Consider the following 26055-nt stretch of genomic DNA (forward strand, 5'->3'; position numbering starts at 1 on the left):
AGCGAGCCTGACAATACATGAAGGACTCCTGAGTGATGGAACGAATCTGAACATGAAATGGTGATAATTCTTGGCAAATTGTGGGCATTCTTGACAGTATAGTTCATCACCAACTTATGCTTGCACATGCATCATGGTAGTCATTCTTAATATACTGTGGGCATTAATCAGACTTCAGTGCCCTGTTCTGCGATAAATATTGAAGTAACCTAATATTGGTCATTTGTTGTATTTTTGTGACACGCTGCTGTCAGAGGCTATCCATATACTCACTAATCCATTCATCAATGTATAATCACTTATTTCATCCACCATGCATCCATGTAGTCACGTCTTCGAGAATTCATCCTTAAATTCATTAATGCACTCACTCACCAGGCTCTCAGTTAAATATTTATCCATCCATTCATACATTGACACATTCTTACAATCCACACGCATCCAACCGAGCTAACAGGCACAGAGACTCTGAATCAAGACCATGATTTTATTTTCACATTAATAATGAGAGGTTAATCACAAAAGATAAACTGATAGAGAAAATCTAATTTTTCAGTACTTTGGGGAAAAATACAAGCCCCCACGTTGTTTAAGCAGCAGCGCAGCCAGAAAGAACTTTCAAGAGTTGCAACTGTTACAGAGAAGAAGCAGAAATGAAGTGAAGAATAATCGTCATTCAAAGTGATAGAATTGGAACTGGATACATTCAAGAAAACAAGCTGGGGGTCTTTGAAGAAACATGCTGGATATATTGTTGACAACAAGATAAACCTTTATCAGCATTATAACTCTTTCCATCCCACTGAAAAGGAAATGCCAGGAATAATACGAATTGCAGAATACTTGTTCACAAAGAAAAATAGAGAATTGTATTCATGACACGAGGGCAGAAATATATCACACACTTGAGTTAAACTCGGAGACCAACTTTTGTAACTGTCGTGGTCTGCTCCAAATCTATGATGGCTGTTAGTGGAGCTCTCCTCTGCCTTTCAATACTTTATTGTTGCACAAGTCATAGAAACAGCAGTCAAGAAAGATTCCATCCCTCTTTTGGGCTCTGTCGTGTAGGACGGCGCAATATTCCATTGTTGTGCAATATTTGAATTCCGCTGTAGAAAACAACACCCTCATTAGTTTTGTTCTGCTTTCATTTGCTTTTACAAGGAAAGGACATTAATAAGGGATGAAACATGGTATTTCCTCCTCTTCTCCCTCCTCCTCCCATTGCTTCCTCAATGAGTGAATGGCCCATTCTCCAGTGCTGCTCACACTTCCTACAGCTGTTTTCTCTTTCTACCCCTGGAATAGAGTCTTACCCATAAATCTTCCAGCTTGTCCCAGCACTCCCTGTTCTTTTGTTGTGCTCGTGTCACTTCCTGAGGGCTGTAGGGTTTTCCTGGGGGTACTAAGGCCCCTCTATCGAAGACATTGTTTAGTGGTAAGAACCTTCTATTTTTTTTTGGTAAACTTTGCTCCTGCATTTGTTAAGGGTTGGTTTAAATCTCCCTGCGGTGGCAGTGCCCGGCTGGGGGTTCAAGAGTCCTCTTCACTTGGCTCTGAGGGATGATGGGCTGCAAGCAGCATCTCTTACTTGTCTCATACTGTAGCCTTTGTTCTTTTGGGAACTGAACATCTCAAGTGAGCACTGTTCGTTTAATTACAGTGGTACTGCATTCTAGATAGTTTCTTGATGGCCAAGGGTACCACGTAGTAGAACCTACTTCTCTGCGCAGTGCAGGGGGGTGGTTTCTGAATATGAGGTCCCTATGGCTGCTGCAGCTTCCTCTCTACTCTGTTGTAGCTCTAATATGCTTCTCTTGAAAAGAAAAATGGAAAGAGGAAAGGAAGGAGAGTGAGGTAGGGAACAGTTCAAATTTAAATAAGCTCTATTTCCATTACATACGCATAAAATTACATCATAAAATATAAAGTTAAAAAAATACAATAAATAATCACAGATTGGGCAGCCACAGTGCAAGAGCAAGGGTGAAATATGGTGCAAGACAGTGACAGTGCATGAAAACTTATAAAGAACTGAACAGGATGTGCCTCAGGTATTCTACAAGCTCAAGTTCAGAGGTGACATAAAAATTCATCAAGACAGTCATGCCTTTAAAGCTTCCTACTGTACAGAATATAACATAAAAAAGTGGCATCATAGTAGCTAAAACAATATAGATTTTCTTTTTGTGAGTAAAGGCTGTTAAAGGGTAACACCATTGGCTTTGAGTGCTGGTGGAATATAAGCCTCACAGTAAACCCTGCCCCTTGGGAACTTGCAGAGGCTTATAGAATCTGTCTTTTAAGAGAAACCTTAGGCGTCTGGATGTTTGCTCGTCTTTTAATTTTAATCAGGTAATTGGTGGGCCTCTCAGTTATGGACCCAGGGGGTATTTGTGGGAGGGACGGGCAGAAACAGGAGCGAGGAGGCCGTATTGGTGTGACATTGGGGCCGTTTAGAATTCCGAATAAAAATTAAACGTACAACAGTAGAAGTTCTTTTCCAATAAAGGCTTAGCTAAATAGGAGTTCTTACAGTTATTTTTCTCTTCTTTGATTCCTTCTAGGTATTCTGGTGCTCTGGAGGGGGATCCCACGAGGCTTGCAAAGTAAGCACAACAACAACAAAACGGTAAGTATGATCACGGCGGCTGGGCGTATCAACCTTTCACCACACCTAGTGCTTCAAATGAGAACTTATTTTTCGAGCAAGGAGTATACCGGTACTCCATGAAGCGGCAGGGCTCAGGCCCTGAAGTACGTGTACGTGCAACAGATGGTGCGTGTTGATGTGCTGCTCTGGCTGGAACAGCCTGTGTATTTCTGCGCTGGGGGTGCACCTGCAGTGTTATGTTCTCATCAGGCGTGCAAGCCCACTGGGATCAAAGGGATTCAGCCCCCCTCCACCCCCTCTCCCGTTGTGTGGCAGCCCGGGATTAGACGGCTTCCCGGGTGTGCACACTGCCGCAGCCGAGTATTTACAGGTCTTTAAAAGACCGATTGTTTTTTTATGAGGCTTTGTTGTTTCTCACCCCTTCTTAGAGCCCCTGCATTTCCACTGCTGCCTATTGCTGAAAGAATTAGCCCCTCCCCCCCCTGAAATCTGATTCTCCATTGCAACAAGCATTAGCATATGGTCAGAGGTGCCGAGAGTGGAACTGAAGAACCAGGGTCGAATCCCAACGTCCGCTCATCATCCTGTGGTTCTGGACAACTCCCTTAACCAGGGGTCTTAAAAAAGTAAGCTTTAATGCAGATGTTCTGATTGTATGTAATCGCTTAAATGCCCTTGGCCCAAATTTGCACAATATCAAACTGCCAAAAATTTAGCACTGCAGAAGCTGATGCTTGCCATGTCTCTTATGTAAGGAGGCAGTTTGATTTTGTGCAAACTTGGCCCATGGGCATTTAAGCGCTTTACATGACAATCAGAGCATTTGCATTAAAGCTTACTTATGTGGCTATTATTAAATTCCTGGCTCACATACACGCCCCTAGACACGCCTCTAAATACCTACCCAGTCTAATTAATTAGTACCGGCACTTCTATTTTCCCATTTAAAGCACTGACCACACCCAAGTGGAGGAATTTGTGCAGAGCAGAAAAAAACATATTTTATAGACAGTCCAGCCTCTGTGCCCCGTTTTGAGACTCTTGTCATGCCTTTGTGAGGCTGTCCCGGGACACCAAAGGTGGCCACCTACGAGGGCGGACACCCTTAGTGCCATAGGATGGTACAGACCCCGAGCGGTCTAGTGGTTGGGGGGACCTGTCACTTCCTGTCCTGGGGGATGGGATGCATGGCTATATAGCCTAGGGGGCGAGGGTCAAGCACCCTCTTTGTTCTTTGCAGCGGCGAGCTGACCCTCGCCCCCTCCCCCTGGCTGATCCCGCATCGCGGGCTAGAAGACTGCCCGGCGTTTTTGGCCTTGGTTTCAGGTGAGGACTGGGGACTTACTGCAGCTGTGGAGGGTGGCGTTCTAGTGAACCCCGGGGCTGGCTCAGAGACCGTGTTTCGGGGGGGGGAGGGGCTCGGGAGGGGCGCTCTCCTGCCTGCCTGGGATGTGGGCTTTAGTTCTCCGTGGCGGTGGTCGTCATCACAGGGATCGGATGTCCGGGGATCGGGCCTGCCCTTCCCTGCCGGGGACATGTTGGGTTGGGGGTTACCTCGGGTAAGGTTGCGGGGTGTATCAGGAGAGGCGGCGCCGCTGCGGGGTACCTGTTTCCCGGCGGTCGGCACGGGGTCTTCCGGCTGGGGTCGCGTCCTCGGGCGGCCTTTCTCCCATCCTCGTGCCCTGCTGCGGGTAGTGGGCGGCAGTGGCCGTTCGCCGGCCTGCTCTCCCGGTGGGGCCGACCCTGGCTTGGCTGTTCGGGGGGGGGCTCATGCGGGTGGGCCTTGGCATCCTGTGGGGTTTGCAACTTTGCTTGCATTTTGGCCCGCGCTTTTGTTTGCAGGGGGGCGCGCGTAGTCTTTCGCCCCCATTCTTTTTAACGCATTATGGCCGTTGAGGCCGTCCGGTGAGGCGGCGGTCCTCGGGTGTGCGGCCCGACACGATTAATGGCCGCGGATCGGCCAGACGTTTCGCGCATGTGCGTCCCCCGTGCAATTCACGTAGCCGCGCCCCTCCCCCGCGCCTCGGGCTCATTGTTTTCCTTTACCGATCCATTTCGCTGGGGTGATCTTTTTGCTGATTCAGCTATTTTTGTCCGTTTGATATAGCGCGGACTTATCCCGGGGTGTGAGAGCGCTTCAGAGCATGCGTGTCCACCGCGCATGCGCGACTCACTGTAACGTCCCCCCCCCCCTCCTCCGCACCTCGCGCTCCTCGGGCTGTTTGTTTTCTTTTCGCGCGTCTAGTCTCTGGGGCAATCGATATGTCTAGTTCGGCAATTATTCATTTGGTGCGTTTTATATAGCGCGGACTTATCCCGGGGTGTGAGAGCGCTTCAGAGCATGCGTGTCCGCCGCGCATGCGCGACTCACTGTAACCTCCCCCCGCCCCTCCACCCCCTCCTCCCCACCATGCGCTCCTCGGGCTGTTTGTTTTCTTTTCGCGCGTCTAGTCTCTGGGGCAATCGATATGTCTAGTTCGGCAATTATTCATTTGGTGCGTTTTATATAGCGCGGACTTATCCCGAGGTCTCAGAGCGCTTCAGATAATAACAGAGCGGAGACATGTAATTTTAAAGTGATTATAGGCAAATGTTACTTTAATTGAAGCTATAATGTAATTAGTGAACAACATAACAATGATGTATCAATGGTTAACAATTTTTCATCGCTGAAAGAGTGCTCTTGTTTTAATTATGTGGGTAATAATGTTTTTCATAAAGCCTTGAATATTTTAGAGAGTTTGTCAGTTTTAACGTTACTAAAATTAGCCTGTGCATATCGAGGATGCTTGGGTTTTAATAAGGGAGGTGAGCAGCGGGTGGGCCTTTTGAGTGAGGGGTGAGGGGCGGGAGACTGATGTGTGATTTTTTCTTTCTGCAGGGCAGTCAACACGCATTGCTCGGTCCGGATCGCTCACGCACGAGGTGGCGCAGGTATACGGGGCTATCAGGGTTATTCTTGTCTGCTTTTGTCGATGGGGGAACGAATTTAGGGAGAGTATAGGCCCAGTAATTTTCAGAAGTTATAATTGTTATGCTTACTGGGGCCGGGAGTATGGGGGGGAGGGGGCGGTGGAAGAACTAATGGTCTTGTTACTTTTGCTGCTGGCAACCACCAAGAGAAGGTTGATGTATTGGACATTACGAACAGAACATGAGTAAGCAGGCTTGGCTTACTGTGGACAGTAAGCGGCCCATGAGGGAAATATGGTGGCGCGAGTCTAATTTCATTTTCTAATTTCAGAGAGAAGTGCCGGAAGAATACATGCTCTGGCGGACCGAGAAAACAGTATTAGGAGCAGGTATAATAAGGGGCAGGGGGCATAAAGCATTGTGGGTGTGAGTAAGGAGGTGCCAAGTATAGGATGGCATGAACTAATGGACAAACTTGGTATGATTACGTTGCTAAACCTCTTTCTCTACATTCAGCAGTGTGAGAGTGAAGTTTTGGTTGGGTCCGGAGTTAACTCACGCCTAGTTTCCTCGAATGGAGTAAGTAGGGGGGGTCAGGGTCTGTGTCGTTAATGGGCCGGTGGAGGTTTGCCCGTGCCACCCTAGTGCTTGGTCGTTTTCTCATTATCTTTTATCCTCCTACCCTCAGATTTTGAACCGATCCTCCGTCGATTATGGAAAGCCAGGGATCCCCATTGCTATTCTCCCAGATGTCGCAGGTGGATGACTCGCTGCCTGATGCGAGCCAAGCGGCACAGTGGGCGGCCTTTATTCGAATGGCCAAGGGCAAGGGTCTATCCTGGGCTAATGGGCTCTTGAAGGAGGCTGAAGGGGGGGACTCTGGGGTCATCTGCAAGGCACCCTTGTCCGATTCCGAAATGCAGGAGGTTGGTCCGAGTAGATCATCCAAAAGAGCGAAGAAGCAAACGTTCAAAGAGTTCCCACCAGACCCCCCAGCTGCCAAAAGCAGAACGGCGATCGCACAAATTGAGCCCCCGCCAAGACACGCTCTGCCTTGTGTGCCAACAGTCGCTCCAGCAGGCAAAAGCAGAACTGTGATTGCACAAATCGAGAAACGCCTTGCCTTGTGTTTCAACAACTGCTCCCCAGAACCAGGTCCCGGTCCAGCCCATTTATGCCATTCGGGAGGACCTTGGTCTATTGTCAGATTCCCTTAAAGACTTTATGAGAGAGCTCATTGGAGCCAAGGTCGCTCCGGCCCCGACCGCCATGACTGGGAGTAGACCTGAGGACAATGTAGGGAGAGCAAAGGCGGCGGCTTCAATGTAGGGCGCTCCGCCGGCGGCTGCTTTGCCTTCCACTTCGTCTCTCCCGCAAGTGCGCAACCCCCCAGCCGCTTTAGCGAGCCCTTGTACGCCGCTGATGAGCAGAAGCATTGTGTCGCCTATTCCCCTTCAGGCGCCCGCTCCTACGGCGTTACCGGCGCCTGCCATCGCAGCTATACTGTGACCCCCAGTGGCCACGGGGGTGGTCACTCCCGCTCAATTATCCGGTACGTCTGTGGCTCCTACATTGGGTAGTGGTGCTGTGGTATCATCTGTGTCATCTAATACCATTTCGTCTACTGGAAGCGCTGCTGGCGTAGTCCCCTTGACAGCATCACCTCCCACTCCTAACCCTGAGCCCCAAGTAGCGGCCGCACCCCTGTTGTCAGGTCACTGTCACCTGGCATGGCAAGTCCCTTTAGCGGCCAAGGAATTGATATGGAGGCGGGAATTGATTGAAATATTCTCGCTACTGTTGTTAGGTCAGGAAGGGACTGATGTCAGGAAGGCCGGGGTAAAAGAGGAGGATAAAAAGACCAAATACCAACAGTGGCCTGAAAAGACCATAGAAAACTGGCTAGATGCATTTGCTATTCTACAGGGGGTGATATTAGAGAAACACCCAGAGCAGGCACAGGCGCTCGTCCAGTACAGTACCCTGATAAGAAAAGAAGCTGCTCGTTGGGGTGGTCAAGGTTGGGTGACATATGACTTAGAATTTCGGAGAAGGATGTCCTTGTGTCCTGAGATGAGATGGGACCTGAAAGAGGTTCAGCTGTGGCTGGACCACATGGGCTCTAATCTGCTTCGCAATGGGGGGACCTTGGACAAGAAGCAAGGAAATAAGGACTCTAGCAACTCCACGCCGCGTAGCAAACAGCAGGATAGGCAGTCCTTTCGGGGTGGGTAAAGGAATAGAGGGGGCAACAGAGGGTCCTTCAGGACGTCGTCCCCAGCCATTTGTCGCTCTTTCAACACAGGTCATTGCGGCTGGGGGAAGTCTTGTAAATTTGCCCATTTCTGTAACAAATGTGGGGGCTCCCCTTCAGCAGGATCTTGTACCATTCAGCAAGGGGGAGCCTCCAAGCCCACAAAAGATTCCAGTAGCAAGCAATAGCTCCAGCACCTTTCCTTCTCACGTCATCCCCCCCCCCCCCCCCCCCCCCCCCCGATTTGGTCCCTGGTGAACTTGCAGGCATTTCAACAAGCGCTAGTAAGGAGCCCTCGCCTGTGATCTTGAGTAATATGTTACCCCTCTTGCAAAACTCCCCGCTCTCACGTGACAGGCTCCTGCTGCTTACTGGTTTTAGCGAAGGTTTTAAGATACCCTACGTGGGCTGCGAGGCCCCCAGAGAGGCTGAAAATTTAAGATCAGCTAGGGAGTTGCCTCTGGTGGTCAAATCCAAAGTAGAGAAGGAGAGATCACTAGGTAGAGTAGCTGGCCCCTTTTCAAGCCCACCTTTCAAAAACTTTGTGGTGTCACCGCTGGGAGTTGTCCCTAAGAAGGAGCCAGGGGCTTTCAGGCTTATTCACAATCTCTTTCACCCTGAAGGAGCGTCAGTTAACGATGGGTTAGAGGAAGGGTCTTGCTCCGTCTCTTACTGCACGCTGGATGTGGCTTTGCATCTGGTGAGAAAAGCAGGTGCAGGGGCGTGGTTGGCCAAAGCAGACATAGAATCTGCCTTTAGGTTGTTGCCGGTGCACCCCAGCAGTCAACACCTGCTAGGTTTCAAATTGGATGGAAAGTATTACTACGATCGTTGCATGCCGATGTGTTGCTCAGTGTCTTGCGCATACTTTGAAGCATTTAGCAGCTTCCTGCAGTGGGCGTTGCAATCCCGCTACGGGATCAGTGGGGTGTCTCATTACCTCGACGACTTCCTCTTTGTAGGGAGACAGGGGTCTAGAGAGTGCAGCGAGACATTGCAGAAGTTTCAAGAACTCACTACTACTTTAAGGGTCCCCTTAGCGCCTGGTAAAACAGTTGGGCCTGCGCAGGTTTTGACCTTTTTAGGGATTGAGATTCACACAGTGAAAGGGGAGTGTTGGTTACCAGCAGACAAGGTTCGGGATCTGGCACAGTCCATTGTTTTGGCTCTTGGTCAGGACAAGGTGACGTTAGGTTTCTTGCAAGGTCTGCTGGGGAAACTCAACTTTGCCGCCAGAATCATCCTGGCTGGAAGGGTCTTTGCGCGCAGGTTTGCAAGGGCGTCCGCTAAAGTCAGTAAGAGTTATCATTTGGTGAGACTTAGTAAAGGCATGAAAGAAGATCTGAAGATGTGGGCTACATTCCTTGCTGATTTCAACGGCTCTGTAGTTTGGAGGGCCCCTTGGGCAGTGTCTCCTGAAGTGTCTATGTTCACAGATGCATCTGGTGGGGAAGGATTTTGTGTTATTCTTGACACTGACTGGTGCGCCCAGACATGGCCCAACGTATGGCGGAAGAAGAGAGTGACTTCCAACATCACGGTGCTAGAATTGTTTCCTATCGTAGTAGCGTTTCATCTGTGGCCAGCCAAGCTAGCTGCTCGTAGAGTCTTGATGTGGTCAGATAATCTAGCTGTGGTACAGGCCATCAATTTGCAGTCTGCTTCTTGCCCTTTAGTTTTATGCCTACTCAGAGAGTTGATGAGGGTTTGTCTGGTTTGCAATGTAGAATGTAGAGCAAGACATATCCAAGGGGTCCAGAATACAGCTGCTGATGCTCTTTCTCGCTTCCAGTGGCACAGGTTTCGGGAGGCGTGGCCGCGAGCAAAGGAAGAAATGACAAGATTCCCAGAGCACCTGTGGTTCATTTTGAATCTGAGAAGCGACTGAGATGTCTAGGTGAGCTGGCTCTGGCTCGCGAACAGTCAAGCGTTACCGGGCAGGAGTGGAGAAATTCTGTGTTGTCACCGGGGACTGAGAACAAGAGATTCCTACTTTGGAGTCCAGGACTCAGGATTTTATCATGTGGGCGAAAGATGAGGGCAAGTCACAATCTTGGGTGGCGGGGCATTTGTCGGCCATTAGTCACCACGCTATACTGAGGGGACAGCCTGACCCAACCAACTCCTTTTTAAGCGAGCCCCGTGCTCCGGACAACAGGGCAGCGATTGACTTTGCGACTTTGAAGGGGATGCTGGACAACACAGAAAGGGCAACCAGTTCAGCGTACGAGGCAGCTCTTTTTTCCGCAACCTTTGCACTGGCCTTCTTTGGTGCGTTCAGAATAGGGGAGATTGTGGCCACCTCGAAGAATGACAAATCAGGCACAGCCCTGTGTAGGCAGGATGCTACATTGGTTGGGGACTGCTTATCAATAAGGTTGAGACAATCAAGGAGGTGCGGGCAGGGTAATAGTGCTGAACAAATTGGGAATTGCCAGGTACTGCTCCGTACAGCTGGTCGATACTTACCTTGCACAGCGCCACCCTGTGCACGGTTACCTGCTGATCCACGCAGACGAAACCCCCCTGACCAAGTATCAACTGCAGCGCATCATGGATAATTGTTTAGACTTATCTGGCAGCAAAAGACAGGGGAAAAGGTTTTGTCCCCATTCTTTTAGGATAGGAGCCGCGACCACGGCATTTCAGGCGGGTTTGCCTGTGGAAAATATAAAACAGGTGGAGCGCTGGGAGTCTAACTGTTATAAATGATACATTCGCTCCTGAGTGGGTTAGAACTGGAGTGGCCTTTTGGAAGTTTTTGTTTTCATTTTGATTACTATGCGTGTGACGTTCAGTCAGTGTTATTGATTGCAGTGTATAACTTGGAGTGTTGTTAATAAACATGTTTTGTAAGCATCTGCATCTTTTATTTGGTAGGTAAATCTGTTTGGGTGGCAGGAAATATGAGAATCCTAAATGTAGCCCGGTGGGCTTAGAGCGGAAAATGGACTTCCCGCAGACGAGTGAACAGGGCCATGCGCAAATTCACCGAGCAAAGGGGATTCTGCTTCATAAGGCACAGTTTGTTACATACCAAATGTAAAGGCTGCTTCGATGAGGACGGTGTTTATCTATCAGAGGTGGGGATGGCCATTTTCCTGCTTGACCTATCAGAAGCTATGGGAGCAGCGGGTTGTAAATAGAGGAGAGATAAGGTGTGGGGGGACTCTGGGACGGCGGCTGCCGCACCCAGAGCCTTGGCGGAGTTACAGGGCGATCCAATACAGGAAGGTACAGAAGGGTACCCTCTACATGAGCACCGGAAGGGTGCGTGAGCGAATTATCCCCCAGGGAGATCCACGATGGATCCTGGAGGACCGACGGCGCCCCGTTAGTCCTTCGGGCGGTTGTGTACCTGAGCAACCGGGGGTTGCCAACGCTCCGCCCCCGAGGGAGGAGGGGCGTGAGTAGTGGGCGGACGAGGGGTTCGCCGGGGGAGGGGTCAGACCTTCCCCCCCAAAACTGACAACGCCCCGACGGTTAACACCGCGGAGGTTATGACTCATCAGGTGGGCGGGTCGCGAGAGGCGGCTTGCTCTGGATCTCCTGTAAGAGAACCCAACATGTTGGCATAATGTTTATGCTAATAAAACTGCAACAACTTTCTCCATCAAATTGTGTTGTGTCGGTTATCGGTGGAAGGGTGTGTTGTATGAAGAAAGGTCTGGGTTTGGGCCGATATTGGCACTATGAGCAATCCCCTTAGATCTACCCCTGTGTGCTTTAAAGAAAAGGGGGTGGGGAGTAAAAGTGAGTGGAAGTAAAGGAAATAAGTGGATCACAAAAGAAAACGAAGCCCCTAAAAGTCAACAGAGATGTGACAACCTCCTGACCTCGCTACATTTACCCCCTTCTGTGTCACATACTGCCTCTCAGGAGTTGAAGCGGCTTCCGCGCGTCATCCTTGCTCCACACGTCCGGAGTTTCCTCGGCTTTGGCGGCTTCCCTGACAGCGTCTTCCCCGGTGGTCTTCTTCGCCTTGACTGCCTCCTCAATGGCCTCTCTTTCGGCTGTTCTGTTCCCGATGACGTCACTCCTGCTGGCATCTTTCCCGAAGGTGTCCTTTATCTGTTTCCTCCTCTCCTTTTCTCCTCCTACTGTGTTTGCTGATTGGGCCTTCTGCTGCACGCCCCCGCTGTTTGATTGCATTGAGTCGTTTCCGCCCTGTGTGAACGAAGAAGATTTCGTTCTTATTGTTTAGTCTTTTCTTTTCCAGACCTCGTTGTCGTCATCAGGACCCGAGAGGAATCTAGACCATGCTGGTGAGTGGAGAGGTAAGTTGTGGGTTTGTGTGGGGGTTTTGGGCACTTTTTCACAGTATTTAAGTGGACCATCTGACTCGTGCCTGCCTGTGGTTATAATGGGGAAGCATATCAGGAAGTCAGACCGTTCCCCTCCTTTCACTGAGAGATACCTACATCGAGGGGCTCGATTCTGGAACAAACATGGAATCCCTGGCACTCTGCCCCTGAGTTAACATTGGAGTACAAGACAGCACTGAAGGACTGGCATGCTGCCCTTGAACCACACAAAGAATGGCTTCACGGTCAAGAAGACTGCATCTGCTGCATTTTTAGGCTAGTTCAATTGTGACTCCATATGACTCTAAGGAACCAGCCACTGTTCCCTGGAACCAACTCCAGGGACACAAGAGCTGAAAGTGCCCAAAAGGACAAAGTGGTAGCCACTGCAGTCGCGGTGCTGCTAACAGTCATCGTGTATGAAAGAGGACACATCCAAAATAGCCAAAACCTGCACCCGAGTCTGCCAGACCCAGGAGTGTTGTTTGTGGCCACATTCACCACAGAAGAGAACACAAAACCTATTGCACACCAGTTCAAGAGAATATAGAATAGATGTCTCAATGGACATATGTAAGTTCAAGTTTCACATTTGAAGACAAGGAAACCGATGGGTGATACGATTCCTCTTTTATTCGAAGGGTGTCCAGCCGACACGTGTTTCGTCGCCAAGCTGTAACAGTGCTTGCACGACTCCTCAGGGCTGTATCAAAGGGATGCTGAATGACAGGTCGCTTAGCCGGTGATAATTCCGACCCGGCCCCGCTCGAGACCAGGTTGAGTAGTTTCCAAAGACGTCTAGGTGGGTTATCCAGAGTCACTAAAGTTCGTGCGGTGATGTAGCTTGAAAATAAGTAATTTGTGCTCTGGGTCCACTTCTGTAGCGCGGTACCGCAGGAGGGTGGAAGAATCCACTCGGTCAATTGAGGTGAGTGTGGGGGCACATCTGCGTTAGGACCAGATGTTGTACGATTTATCCATCAATACGAGCAGAGTAACGAGGAAAATCAGCAGGACGGGTGCTCCCGCGAAGTTGGTTCCGGGTGCGAACACGTGATGTCGACCCGGAAGTGGTGTGCAATAGGTTTTGTGTTCTCATATGTACGGCGTGTGTCCCGGCACACACTTTATGGAGGGGTTTAGGGTATTTTCCCCTTACCTACTTGCACCTTGACTAATCAATATCACATCCACTACCGTGAGCAGTGCGCCTAGTATTTCCCTCATTCAAAAGAAAACCCGGTTCTCTTTAGGTTTCGCCACATTCACCACACTCAAGGGACACCAGCCCCCATCAAAGATATTCCCTGTGCCATGAGAATGAGTGCTTCAACGTTGCTGGACTTCAAGTGTCGCAAAGAGGAGTTTATGAAACCCCAAGTGCCATGGTCAAAGCCGCCAGTGGACCGAGGGATCAACTGTACTTCACTCCTGTCGACCGCACAGCATGAGGAGCATCCTTTGAGCATCTTTTAGCCAGCATTCCTCAGCATCAGGACCACTCCACTGACTTTTATGGCGGTTTGGAACTTGCTTCAAAAATGCTTTTTTGGCCACGTAACTTTCCAAAGTAACCCCTCTGGCCTCCTAGACCTTTCCCTGCTGGATTTGATCACCCAATCCAGGCCGGAATACTCGCACTAATTCTTTCAAACTTTTCAAACTTCTTTTTGCCAATGCTTGTTTGTGGTTACATTTAAAAGTAATATAAAGTTCTAAAATCTGTATCTCTGGAAACCTGCAGTGGAATTTGGTGATCAAGATCTCTAAAAATTAATTAAAATACACTCTAATTTTACAAAATGTTGGTGTGTGATATTCTTATTTCATTGTTTAGTGCTGTTAAATGCTTAATGGTATGTTCCTTTGCCAAGCCTTACTGCTCGAGCCACAGCTACCCAGGGTCGAGCTATGGTTAAGTAAACTGACTGAACCCAGGATGGTATCTGCAAGGGTACTCCATTATAAGGCCCCACATTCATATCATATATTGCACTCAGATCCTCACACAAGGGATGCCAGCAGCAGGCGTTGAGGGACAGTGATATAGTATGGAAAACACAGAGCCTCTGGCATGGTTCAGAACTGATAGGATGTTACTACTGTACAATGTTAACAGCTGTCTGGAGAGCAGTTCAGTGCTTTGCACTTCTGTAGCAGGGAAAAGCTCTGGTGGATAATACTGTCAATACAGAGGCAATGTCCTACTTGACTCATTATTTTCTCTGAGTCAGGTGGCACAATAGATTTGCACTTGGGAGGAATCAAATCTACTTGATCTCGGAGCCATTTACATTATGGGGGTCCCTAAATATTCAATTGGATTACTTGAGCAAAATGTTTCCAAGCTTTCAAGACTTTGTCCTCATCACCTTAATTTTCCAGCAGATTTCAGAAGGTAAGAGTGTCTTATATGTCCCCTATTCGCAACTTATCACAATTCTCAACTCCTCAATTTTCTGTCAATGTTTCAGGATCATCCAGGTGTGGCAATAGATGCCATGGCCAGCGCTTGGCAAGAAGGACTTCTTCACGCCTTTCCGTCCTTTCTATTGTTCAAAAGTGTTCTGGCAAGACTCCAGAGGGAGTGATGTTCGTTCTGACATTTTTGACAAGGAGACAGTTGTTTCCACTACTGAGGAGGCTGGCATTGGGGCAATAATGAATTCTGCTATTGCACCCTTCTCCCCTCCTGCAGCCACTACTACCCCTGAATTCTCTGTCCTAATGCTGTTGGTCTGGAGAATGAGAGGGAGGGGTTCTTGAATAAAAGGTCTCTATTTTCTGTTTCAAGCTCATTACAAGCTTATAGAAGACAATCCACTAATCAGGGTTATAGTCTTGACTGAGTTTCTTTTGATTCTTCATGCAGAGAGAGAAGTGTTTCTCTCCAGTTAAGACTTCAGTTCCTAATATCCTCCAGTTCCAATGAGAGTGCTTTGATAAGGGACTGTCTGTGGCCACCCTCAAATTGCAATGATCTGCAACAAAGATATTCAGATGCCCTTGGAAGGAGTTATTAGCAGCTGAACCCTTAGTATCTAGGATCATTAAAGACTTTGATCTCATAAGACAAGAATTTGTAATCCATTGCCAACTGGGGATCTTCCCTTGTTCTATTTTTCTACAGAGGACACCAATTGAACCCCAGGAGGACTTATCTAACGTTTCTCATTCTTAAGACTGTTTCCCTGGTCTCTGTTACATCAGGTAGTGTATTAGGTGAATTGGGTTCTCTAGTATGCCAAAATCTTTACCTAAGGATTTGTGAGTATTGTGTAGTTTAATTTCTTTATTTCTTTAAAACTTTTTATTGGGTGTTGTATTTTAAACATCAGCAACATATGGCATTTTCCTGCATATTGCAAGAAAGAAAAAGATTCAGTTCATACTTTCTTGAGCTCAGTAGATAAAACCAGCATTTACAATGCAATAGGTAAATGACAATGCCTTTTATTTATGTTTTGGTTTTTAAAACATAAATAAAAGGCAATGTCATTTAAAATGCCAATAGCTTAAAATTGTGTACATGCGAGACCTATTGCATTGCAAATGCTTGCTTCTTTTCTGGTTGATTCCTTCTCTGGCTCATTCCCCTAACAGGTCACTCCTGATGTGCATAACGCCTGTTGTGACTGACTCCTGACTACTGCCACTCATTGCTGCTGTGGCTGACTCCTGCCATGACTGATTCCATTCCCGCTGTGGCAGACTAACTAGAGTTCATTCTTGCCTTGGCTGAGCCCCGCTGAGTCCATCAGCACCAACATCAGAGGCAGTGAGGTACGGGAGGGGGCAACAGAGAACACAGAAGAAAATGGACCAGTGAGATGCTCAAACTCTAGCAAATGCGAGAGTACTGTAATGGTGGCCGCCCCACTTTTTTTTAGACGATGATCGCTTATTCAGGTTACAGTGAGCAGCGTCTAAACAAAGGGGTGCGGCCAACAGTAAAGTCAAAGCGCCTATGGTGCTCTCACCCAAAGTGGAAAAAATATTTTTTTCAAAAGCTTCTGTAGCGTGGCCGCTACAGTGAAAGCAGCCCGCACTGGTAATTAAATAATTAAATAAACACGGCCGCTAAAGTGAAAGCGGACCTCGCTGTATATTCATTAATTAAGTAAGCGTAGATATAGGCTCCCTACGGGACCACCTTCAAGATGTTTCATTCCAGCCCAGTGGACGCTGTATTGTGGTTTACAGCAAAGTACTGCCAGATCCATACATCCAGCTCTTCCATGAACAACAGGTCCTCAAGTCAATCTCACTGGAGTTTCCAAGTGGAAGTGGGAGGCAGACATGCACATCATGATCAGAGTATTTTCGTACCAGATAGTCTGCATGCTGTAAAAGGGATACCAGCCCGGGACAGCCGAAGAAACAGTCAAGCCGCACGTATAGGCTATGCGGAATGGGATAGAAGGAGTGAAGCCAGGACGTAGGGTTTCGGGAACGCCATGCGTCTGTAAGCACGCAGTGGTGTATCCAGGTTCAAAAGTGTTCTACCTGTGTGTTTGGAGGGGAGCGTGACAGGGGTGGATGGGATCTATCTAACCCTTGGTCAGGCATGCTCTTATAATCTCCACCTAATACCCAGGGTGACTCACTGCTATGGGCAAATGCTGTGGAGAGGGCATCCTAGAAGCTCCCCTGCTTAGCATTGGGCCCATCAATGCTTCCAATTAGAACTGTCTGGCCATCTAGGTAGACCTCCAGGAGGAACTAGTGGCCATCCCTGTCTATTGTCCTACTGTTTTCCTAAAATGAGACCCCAAGAGGAATCCAAACCAGGGCGCCACGTGTATACAGTGAATAGTTTGTGGCGCAAAAAAGGCCATACCAGTGCCTGTGCAAATGGTGCAACTCCCTGGCCGTGACATGTGTCTCTTGTAGTAAAATAACCTACGCCTGCTGGAGTTTGATGTAGGAGTAGAGCTTTCTAGATATGAGCATGCCAAGGACGCTTAGGGTGAGGGATCAGATGTCAGTGCTCTGAGCCATATTGATACATCAGTGGTGCAACCGTGAGGTGCTGATTGTCCACCCTCAAATTCCTGTGTCCGAGCCCTGGGAATCATGAGATTTCTGCCTGCCAAAATGTTGTGGTTGTGAGAGAGAAGATCGTTGAGTGGTGTAGGAAGGTGGATATCTGACTATGGTTACCCCCAACTTTTTACCTAGTGTTTAGCTGGTTTTCGACTTAGTTGGCCTGGGATCCTGCTATTCAGGACCCCAGGCTATCTGCTCTCTCTGTAAAATGGACTCCATGTACTTTAGGTACATACCTAATTGGATATTGGGTCACCTTATGAGCCCCTGTACAGTGTACCCTAGGTACCCAGGGCATAGGTGCATCCAAGGCCTACCAGGGGCTGCAGCATGTATTATGCCACCCCTGGGTGGCCTTCACATTTGACATTTGACACAACTGGCTGATCACTCAGCTGGGGCAAGGTGGTGTAATCACCCCTTGTTTAGATATATTATTCCTATATCTAACCTTATATCTAGACACATATATAACTATAAGTTCACTCCTATGGCAGGCCTTAACAATCCTGGAGGCAGAGTGCTTGGTTTTATGTGAGATGGTGCTCTAGGATGAGCTGAGCCTGTCTGCAGCTTTCGGAACCATGTCCTTATAGCTGTTCTAGGATATTGCCATACCATATACTCTTAAGTGCATTATGAACCTCGCGGTTAAATGCTAACTCTGGTTTGGCTTTATCAAAACATGTCGAGTAAGGTGTCATACAATTTGGAATACTACCCCCTCACCAGTTCTGGCGACGGGGGTAGCATTCCACCCTTCTAGAGGGAAACGACATGTACCTAACTAGAACCCCTGTTAAAGTTAAACAGAGCCTCAGCATCACAAATTGGATGCTGCTGCCACAGACACAAGTCTGACCTCCTGATGCTGGAAGTCCTTCCAGCGAAGGAGGCTTGGACAAAGGGTTTCCTGCCTTGGGAGGTGCTAGCACCACCCCAGACAGGATTTTGTGTAGTTGGACAGGGAGGGCTGAAAGGAATTAGACACTGCCTGGGGCACACAAGGTGTCCCATACATAGGCCAGTTCAACCCGGCGCTGGGGCACTCCAGCCCCAGCTCTGGCGAGAAAATGGACAAAGGGAAAGGGGTGTAACCACCCCTTCCCTGATCCCACCCATAGGAGGGACCTAGTAGGTAATCCAGCCCCTAGATTTGGTATATAGGTAGGAGCTGAGTCCCAAGACTTTAGATTATCCTGACTGAAACTCTGATACGAAACTCTGGACCTTCACCACTCAACTTTAAAAGAAGAAGACTGAAGAATCTCCCTTGTGGTCAAGGATTGACCACCCTGCACAAGCAGGCACCATCCAGCGATCAATGACTTGCTTTGCCGCCGCCTCCCGCCGGAGCCCGAGCCCAGAGCCTGACAAGAACCAGATTCCCAGACATCCAACAGCCCGATCCACAGTCCCTGCAAAGCTGAGACCCGTGGAGGTGACGAGAGACGTGGGACCGGCCATCTTGAAAAGTCCTCAACCTGCTAACTGTGGAGCACCCGAGGTCTCCTCGATGCTGTGCATTGGAGTTTGAGAAGCCCCAGCTCCGAGCAGCATTTGCATCCTCCATGAGTTCTGCGTGGGGCCCTTTTGCATTTTCCTGCTCGACGCGCCTGCCCGGTTACATGTCCGTTGGCTAGTGGCCATCTTGGCGACTTATCTTTGAATTTCCACTACTGGTCTGGTTGCTCCAGACTGGCCCTTGCTTCCCTGAAAAGAAGCAGCCCCTCAGACCTTGCTGGTCTGAGTAAGAAGCCAACTTCGTTTCCTGCGTGGGTTGCATTTGCTAAGGCCTGTTTGCTCCGATCCTGAAGCCGACACCGCCGACAGCGAGAGCCTTCGTGGGACAGTCCATACCTGACTCATGGTTGTCGTCGACGCCTCCGGGTCCATGTGGCTGCAGAGACAAGCTTCCCGTCATCATCTGTTTGCATCGCGACATCACCTGGTTCCTCCTTGGTTCCTTCCTGGTCACTGGCTAGTGACCCAGACTCTGTCCCCTCTGCTTTCAGGTCTTCTACATCTTCGATCCACCCTTGGATCCACAGGAACTCTTCTTTCCTGGTCGCCTGCAGCATCTTTTCTCCAAGGCTCCATAGAACTCCACGAAGAAACCCGACACACTTTGGGACCTCTGCACCCGTTTCCTGTGGGTGAGGTAATGCTGGCACTCCGGTGCTCCTGTGTAGAGTAACACTCCTAGTGTCCTAGTTTCAAGTGGTTAGCTTCTAGTCCAGTCGGAAGACTCCCAAACCTTTAACTTTGTAACTTTACGCACCCATTGACTTCAATGTGTGCACGCGTGTGACTTTAAACACTGCACCCGCATCCCGTGGGCCTCCTGTTCACTAACTACAGTTAGCTCAGTGTAGCCCCAGCGATTCCCAAGGCCCTAGGCCTTACAATTGTTCGAGACGTGGTTCTTATACCACTTGTTTAGTATATGGTTTAGCAGGCCACCCGGGCCTATCCATATTTGTGCAACTTTTGTATATTCTATCAAGTAACTTGTTTCACGTATGTGCTTCTGTGCTCATAAAGAGTTCAGGGGATTGTTTTAGAAATAAAGACATATATATCTTCAATATATATCCTGTGTGGTGTCCTTTCACTTGGTATTAAAAGGGGTTACATATGGTAAAACAGCTGGCTTCGCATGCCCTCTTGAGTTTAGCCTAAGACTGCTCTGTCCATGCTACCCCTAGGATAGCTGGTCTATAAGGTTGACTTACAACCATCACCATAAGGGTTGTTTGGACTGATACAAGGTGATCACTAGAACTAGTGAGCATCATATATCAGGCCAACTTCTCACAAGTGGTACAGTATCAACTGGGGAGGGAGAACATTTTAATGCTGAGAACGTACCACAACAGGTGGTACACCCAAACCAATCATATTAATCTTGTCCTAGTTGTGCAGCTATATTCCTTGATCTCAAATTTCTTCCTAAAATGAAATCTAATTTCCATGGGAATCAAGAGATTGACCTCCATTACTTGCCTCCAGACAATGGCAATAAGGAGCTTCAATGCATCTCCTGGACAGAGGTGGCTTACACAGGTAACACTGTGGGGCAGGGGCGGGGTGGGTGAGGGGGGTAGTGGATTGTGACATAGGACTGTAAAGTCGAGAGTAAGTTATTAAATAAATCGAGAGATCCGGTTAATATTCGTACCCTACACAACGTTAACGATGATGTAAATGCATCAGGAGTAAGGAATGGATATTAAATAAAATTCTTCCACCTTTATTCAGTGTTTATTCTTTCATATGATATGTTCTTTTGGCTGATGAAGGGAGGGTTTTAGCTTGGTAATACCTCATTAAGTAAGGAACGGGAAGAAGTAGGATAAGAAGGAGTAATACTCAGATTATTTATGAGTAATCCTCATTACTATGATTCTTCCTTACTCAACCCATTACTTGCGAAACCTTACTCCTGTCTAGCTGTACTTCATCAGCCTTTTTTGCTGAGGGCTTGGCAGGAAACAGGCTGTCCAAGGAGGAGGAAGGGGATTTATGGGTAAATATGTATTCAAGGTACAGAAAGAGAAAACAAATTTAGGAAGTGATGAGCAGTTCTGGAGAATGGACACATTCATTAATTATGTAAGTACCAGGACGAGTAGGGAAAAATTGGAGTAATGAAGATTACCAGTAAGTAATTTGAGCACTACATTGCATGAGAAAGAGGAGGAGTGTGTGTGTTTTACAATTCATCTCTTTGTACTTCACACTGCCTGGCTTTGCAGGCAAAATAACCCAGGTCACAGTTTATTTTCCAGTGACCTCCGTCTCTCAACAATAGTTTAAGTATTCTTATACGTATTTTTATTTTTATTTGTATTGCATGGGAGGGCAAGGGCTGGGTGCAGGAACTGATGCAGCAGCATAACATACTGCAAGGCTTCGGGTCCTGTGGATCTAAGAATGTACAGGCCCAGTATTTTCATATTCATTAATCTCAGGCTTGGAACTACCAGGGTACTCAGAATGGCCCTGAGTGGTATCTAATTCAGTCGGTTGTATGACGTTACAACGCATGCTTCTACCCCGCATGCCGTTACAACGCTGTTGCACTTGCTGTCGGGGTGCATGGAGTTTGGAATAGTATAGTTTATTATTCCAACTCCAGTCTGGGCAACAGTAGGGAAGTTGTTGTAGTTAAATCCAACACCTTATACCCCCTACAGCAAGCCATTTTGTTGTACTGGCATGCGGTGTAAAAGCATGTGTTGTAACAGTTCTTTCCCAATTCAGTCAGACTCCTCCAGACCTCCTGTAATGAGGGCCTTGGTGTAATTATTAGATATACAGATAACAATTAGGAGTAGTTCATGGTACCAATTCCGAACCCTCGTCCTAACTTTCATATCCATGTCACTGCCATTGATAATTGTTCCTCGGTGCAATGGAATAGGTTTAAGTCCTTGCCCTCCTAGCAACAAATTGGAGTATGTGGTGTAGCTGCGGGAGTGACATGTGGTACATTTTGCTAAGGGAGCAGGATGTCACTTTCAACATTGATTTGAACTGATACATATGATGTGACACTGAGGAAGTCTAGAGGCTCTTTGGTCATTGGTTTGCTTTATAAACTTTTCAAATAATTAAAATATATAAATACTCACAATTAGAATCACTGTAGTGTGAACACCCATCCAGATCAGGATGGCAATTCACAATCTTATCAGTTCCCTTTTTGTAAAAGTGACATCTGCGGGCTCCACCTACAGGGGAAGGGAAGGCAAGACAATTGAAGGTAGAGGAAGGGAATTGAGGGGAGAGGAGAGGAGAGGAAAGGAAAGAAGGAGTAAGGTCAATGATCAAGAATGAGAAGATGTGAAGGTTATGGGGGAACAAGGGGAAAATGGTAGAATAGAAGAAAGAGAGAGTCAAAAAAGTAGACAAAAAAAGACAGAATAGTTAATTTGTTGGTCAAAAAGCAGCAAGTTGACTGAAAATGCACATGTGGAAAGAGAGGGACACAGAGGTGAGCAAATGTAGGAAAGTGGGCAAGTGGGTGAGATAAGGAGCTTAAAATTAAACATATGTCAGCCTCAAAGTAGTTTGAGAAATGGGAACAAATAAAGGAAGTGTGACTAAGAAGAGTGTCCTTGAGGAGAAGGAGAAGGGATTCATGAAAGACATCAAGAAAATATTTGAAAGTGAGATAAAGAGAAGAAAAAGTAACATATAAAGAAGGCATTAAAATCCAGCTGTATGAACTGAAAGTATAAATTACAAATACAGTGGGGGATGTAAAAGAGGGCATGGCCAATAAAAGAGACATAATTAAGATTTTCTTTTATCCAGAATTGTTGGCCACTTCCTTACCATGTTGTTCATCCCTTTACTTTCCTTTGACTCATGAGCCATGATAAACTATGTTGGGAGATGAGGTGGGTTATTACCATATGAAACACCCTTCTAAAATAGCTGCATCGTCATAATCCAAAACTACATGATTTTGGTTATAAACCTTAAAAAGTTGTACATACATAAAACATACAATATCACACAATGTTTGTCGTGGTATCAACAATGTGCATCATAACACGGAGGTCAGAAGAAGAGAATCTCCACATAAAATCAGATCAGAGCACAGTCCAGTGTCGAAAACCTAAAAATCTGTCTACTAGTCATCGGACTGTGCTTTAAAAATCTACTGATAGGACCTGTAGATCTAGTGTTTTAGAGGGCAGCATCTGTGTGCATAAACATAAGTATATAATAGTCAGTCAGTAAGGATGCATAAAGCTGCAAACGGCACAAATAAAATACAATAGGGGACATCAGAAAGTGCATTCATAGTATAAACTAATATATACGAAACAAAAAATAATACAAATACATTAAATAAAACATCAATTCTATGACCCCAGAATATGCTAAAAAGATTTTAAACTCTTAACCTTTCATCTTTCTAATGAAGCATAAAATGTGCAAAAATCTGCTCAGGCCAAAAACAATATAAGGCAAAGTAGTGGTTACAAATAATCTAAGTGCTGGTTGAAAAGTGTGGAAACCAAAGGTAAGACACAGAGGTCAACTCTATTTGCCTTTGGGTTTCACATGCATTGGACGGAAGAATAAAACATGTTTGATATTTTCAACAGCATAACTAGTGCACATTTCACATAAGACCCCATTATCGGAACCCTTTTTCCACTTGACTGTATGCATATTGATTTTAAGGACTCCAAAACAAAACTTCATGAAGAAAGACCTAGCCGATGTTTAAGGTGGATGTCCATGAATAAGGGAATTTAAAGTTTTCTCTGGGGAAGATTATCTAATCATCTTATGCAATTATTTTCGTGAACAGCTTGATGGGTTATCGATGAGTATCCCCAGATTTTAGTCCCACAAAGTGCTGCTGTTTGGCCTTTGGCCCAGTGTACCTAAACAGCTGGTGAAATGGCTCATAACTAGCAGCATGTCTGGGGGCGGAGCTAGCCAGCGACAGAGATGGCCGCCTGAGCCGTCAGCTCCTCTGCCCAGCATACCATCCGTCCATGTATCCTGCGGCTACTGGTGCCCTCCGAGCACCGGAGAGACGAATTGTGGCTCCGCTTCGCCTGGTGCACATTCTGTGCAAAAATCGCCTGTGAGAGCGCCCCGGAAGAAGAGATACGAGACTATCTGGGGAAAAGGCGTGAGAGACAGAGACACGGCCTGCGAGTGTCCGCGGTGCAGCCTTACCTTGCCCCGGGGGTGCGGAAACGAGGTGAGAGTGCCGAGGACCTGGCACCGAAATTCCCTGCACTGGAGTGCAGCGGAGTGCGGCGGGACTGAGATCTGCGGTGAATCAGGGAGCCGCGAAATGGAGAGCGCGCTCCCTCAAGACCCTGCGATGGCTGAGACGTCGCACTCGAGCATCCGGCTCCTGCTGCACTGTGGGGCCTGCCGACTCCCGCTGACCCAGCGAGGCATTACCCCTTGTCAAGTGAGGGCGAGCTGCACCGCTCGTGTAGCGCTGCCTCCCTTTGCACCCCCAGAGGCCCCACAAGATGTCCTGAGGACACAAGACCTGTATTGCTGCTACGAGGCCTTGGACACCTCCCCCATCCGGCCGTTACTCAAGGCCATGCACCCAGACATAAGGCCCTTCACGACGCGATCAGAGCGCGCAGCGCATGTGAGTGGGGCTGAGCACACATCTTCCTCCTCGCCTCGTGACTGGGCTGAAACACGAGCATATTAGAAGGTAGGAGGCTCACACCAGCAGAGCGAGATACGGGGGAAGCCTGGAGGTGGTTCATGTCCGAGAGTCAAATTCCTATTACCCCTAGAACACTGCCCCACTTCGGGGAGCGGGGATCGCGCCTCTGAGCTGCAGAGAGAGATCTTACCCTGACGCCCTGCGAGAGGGCCCTGGAGGCTGAACTGAGTTTCTCCCACATTTATGAAGCCCTCCTCACTGGTATGAAATCGCTTTTGTTACATTGACTACCTGCATAGACCCTGGACCTAGCGCACGGCGGGGGCTGACGGTATCACGGAACAACCATGCTGAGGGATAGTGGTCTTATCTACACAGGCCTGGTGCAAAATCTGGGAGAACACAGACATTAATCCTAACTACTGGCCCTGAACAGACTGCGCATTTTTTCCTGGCTCTGATATCGAAATCTTTTTGGTCCTGCGACAGTCTTGGAGATCGGATCTGACGGCCACGAGGCCCGGCTGCAGCTACCATGGGTCGTCCGGATCGAACACAGCCTAAATTGACCTTTGATGCCACCCAAAAAACCAAAACCACAGACCCACCGCCCTGGGAGGCGGACGACGGAGTGGGGACTTCGGCGAATGGAGATGCGACCCAACCTGACATCCGGAGTATATTGCTGGCTATGGAGAAGAACTTGCAGGGAGGCATTACCTCTTTAGGGACAAAGATGGACGCCCTCACGTACCGCATGGATCGGATGGCGGAACGGCTCGACAAACACGCCGAATGCCTGGACATGACAGAGAGGCGCATGGGAGAGGTGGAAGAGGCGTAGACGACCTTGGACTCCGAGCATAAACAACTGGGAAAGGTGATCCAACTTCTCCAGGACAAGGCTGAGGATTTGGTGGTGAGGTCGCGCAGATGCAACATAAGCATCACGGGCCTGCCAGAAAGTACTTCGACCGGCAACATGGAACTTTTCGTGGAATTCCTCCTGAAGAAGCTGCTGGGTGAGTCTGCTTTCTCAGGGATGTTCGTCGTGGAGAGAGCACACCGCACCCTGGGCCCGAAACCCAAGCCAGGAGCCCCTCCTCGTCCCATCGTGGCAAAGCTTCTGAATTATAGGGACTGCGATGTAGATCTGAAGCTCGCTCTTAGAAACAGCCACTACGCTACGAGGGGAGTACGTTCTCACTGTTCCCGGACTTCACGGCCAGGGTGCAGGAGGCTCGCCGTCAGTTTGTCCCGATGAAGCGGCAACTTAGAGAACTCGGGGTTGATTATGCAATGCTCTACCCTGCTAAATTGAGGGTCAATAGACAAGGGAGATCTATGATTTTCACAGACCCGAGAGCGCTGCAGAAAGCCATGAAGGACTGGCGCAGAGAAAAGCAACACCCAGCAAATGATGGAATCCAGGAGGAGGCTTTGGAAAGCTCTATGGAAGAACAAGACTGAATAGACGACCAACTCCTGGGGGAAATACTTACCCACTAGAGGGCTGTGAGTGCAAGAACCTCTCCATATGAACACAAGCAATGCCGTTTAGAAAATGGACCACAGCTTTGCTGCACTCGTGTCCCGCCAGAGGTTGATGTGACGATGCAGGGTAACCACGGCACTGTCTATAGGTGGCATGACATCCTGCTGTTGTCACGAGGTGGAGCTCTAGAATCGGCAGAGATGTATATATATTAGCCTTTTGTATAATACTCGCTTGATAAGTCATAGTTGA

At 48.1% G+C, this 26055-nt stretch overlaps 1 long non-coding RNA gene across 2 annotated transcripts in view; it reads right to left on the reverse strand.

Annotated features, from left to right (window-relative positions):
- Window positions 1-473: 473 nt before the first annotated feature.
- The window catches only part of LOC144807893 (uncharacterized), a 142196-nt gene continuing 116614 nt past the window's right edge, over window positions 474-26055 (reverse strand). For both annotated transcript variants that reach the window (XR_013606503.1, XR_013606502.1), the window contains exons 3-4: window positions 21775-21873; window positions 474-1112 (exon numbers count right to left, since the gene is read on the reverse strand). This is a non-coding gene — a long non-coding RNA (uncharacterized LOC144807893). The remainder of the gene's footprint in view (window positions 1113-21774; window positions 21874-26055) is intronic.

The sequence above is a fragment of the Lissotriton helveticus genome, chromosome 1_2, assembly GCF_964261635.1.
Source record: "Lissotriton helveticus chromosome 1_2, aLisHel1.1, whole genome shotgun sequence".
In the NCBI taxonomy this organism is placed as follows: Eukaryota; Metazoa; Chordata; class Amphibia; order Caudata; family Salamandridae; genus Lissotriton; species Lissotriton helveticus.